The following is a 2,500-nucleotide window of genomic DNA, read 5'->3' as shown; positions in this document are numbered from 1 at the left end:
AGTCTATAGCTGAGCTGGTTAAACTGTAGTAGGGTCCACATAGATACTAGTCGTGCTGGTGTAGTCTATAGCTGAGCTGGTTAAACTGTAGTAGGGTCCACATAGATACTAGTCATGCTGGTGTAGTCTATAGCTGAGCTGGTTAAACTGTAGTAGGGTCCACATAGATACTAGTCATGCTGGTGTAGTCTATAGCTGAGCTGGTTAAACTGTAGTAGGGTCCACATAGATACTAGTCATGCTGGTGTAGTCTATAGCTGAGCTGGTTAAACTGTAGTAGGGTCCACATAGATACTAGTCATGCTGGTGTAGTCTATAGCTGAGCTGGTTAAACTGTAGTAGGGTCCACATAGATACTAGTCATGCTGGTGTAGTCTATAGCTGAGCTGGTTAAACTGTAGTAGGGTCCACATAGATACTAGTCATGCTGGTGTAGTCTATAGCTGAGCTGGTTAAACTGTAGTAGGGTCCACATAGATACTAGTCATGCTGGTGTAGTCTATAGCTGAGCTGGTTAAACTGTAGTAGGGTCCACATAGATACTAGTCATGCTGGTGTAGTCTATAGCTGAGCTGGTTAAACTGTAGTAGGGTCCACATAGATACTAGTCATGCTGGTGTCGTCTATAGCTGAGCTGGTTAAACTGTAGTAGGGTCCACATAGATACTAGTCATGCTGGTGTAGTCTATAGCTGAGCTGGTTAAACTGTAGTAGGGTCCACATAGATACTAGTCATGCTGGTGTAGTCTATAGCTGAGCTGGTTAAACTGTAGTAGGGTCCACATAGATACTAGTCACGCTGGTGTAGTCTATAGCTGAGCTGGTTAAACTGTAGTAGGGTCCACATAGATACTAGTCACGCTGGTGTAGTCTATAGCTGAGCTGGTTAAACTGTAGTAGGGTCCACATAGATACTAGTCATGCTGGTGTAGTCTATAGCTGAGCTGGTTAAACTGTAGTAGGGTCCACATAGATACTAGTCATGCTGGTGTAGTCTAGAGCTGAGCTGGTTAAACTGTAGTAGGGTCCACATAGATACTAGTCATGCTGGTGTAGTCTATAGCTGAGCTGGTTAAACTGTAGTAGGGTCCACATAGATACTAGTCATGCTGGTGTAGTCTATAGCTGAGCTGGTTAAACTGTAGTAGGGTCCACATAGATACTAGTCATGCTGGTGTAGTCTATAGCTGAGCTGGTTAAACTGTAGTAGGGTCCACATAGATACTAGTCATGCTGGTGTAGTCTATAGCTGAGCTGGTTAAACTGTAGTAGGATCCACATAGATACTAGTCGTGCTGGTGTAGTCTATAGCTGAGCTGGTTAAACTGTAGTAGGGTCCACATAGATACTAGTCGTGCTGGTGTAGTCTATAGCTGAGCTGGTTAAACTGTAGTAGGGTCCACATAGATACTAGTCACGCTGGTGTAGTCTATAGCTGAGCTGGTTAAACTGTAGTAGGGTCCACATAGATACTAGTCACGCTGGTGTAGTCTATAGCTGAGCTGGTTAAACTGTAGTAGGGTCCACATAGATACTAGTCACGCTGGTGTAGTCTATAGCTGAGCTGGTTAAACTGTAGTAGGGTCCACATAGATACTAGTCATGCTGGTGTAGTCTATAGCTGAGCTGGTTAAACTGTAGTAGGGTCCACATAGATACTAGTCATGCTGGTGTAGTCTATAGCTGAGCTGGTTAAACTGTAGTAGGGTCCACATAGATACTAGTCATGCTGGTGTAGTCTATAGCTGAGCTGGTTAAACTGTAGTAGGGTCCACATAGATACTAGTCATGCTGGTGTAGTCTATAGCTGAGCTGGTTAAACTGTAGTAGGGTCCACATAGATACTAGTCATGCTGGTGTAGTCTATAGCTGAGCTGGTTAAACTGTAGTAGGGTCCACATAGATACTAGTCATGCTGGTGTAGTCTATAGCTGAGCTGGTTAAACTGTAGTAGGGTCCACATAGATACTAGTCGTGCTGCTGTAGTCTATAGCTGAGCTGGTTAAACTGTAGTAGGGTCCACATAGATACTAGTCGTGCTGGTGTAGTCTATAGCTGAGCTGGTTAAACTGTAGTAGGGTCCACATAGATACTAGTCGTGCTGGTGTAGTCTATAGCTGAGCTGGTTAAACTGTAGTAGGGTCCACATAGATGCTAGTCATGCTGGTGTAGTCTATAGCTGAGCTGGTTAAACTGTAGTAGGGTCCACATAGATACTAGTCATGCTGGTGTAGTCTATAGCTGAGCTGGTTAAACTGTAGTAGGGTCCACATAGATACTAGTCGTGCTGGTGTAGTCTATAGCTGAGCTGGTTAAACTGTAGTAGGGTCCACATAGATACTAGTCGTGCTGGTGTAGTCTATAGCTGAGCTGGTTAAACTGTAGTAGGGTCCACATAGATACTAGTCATGCTGGTGTAGTCTATAGCTGATCTGGTTAAACTGTAGTAGGGTCCACATAGATACTAGTCATGCTGGTGTAGTCTATAGCTGAGCTGGTT

The sequence above is a fragment of the Salmo salar genome, unplaced genomic scaffold (assembly GCF_905237065.1).
Source record: "Salmo salar unplaced genomic scaffold, Ssal_v3.1, whole genome shotgun sequence".
NCBI lineage: Eukaryota > Metazoa > Chordata > Actinopteri > Salmoniformes > Salmonidae > Salmo > Salmo salar.
The sequence above is the reverse complement of the archived record's forward strand: the minus strand, read 5'-3'. Positions refer to the sequence as shown.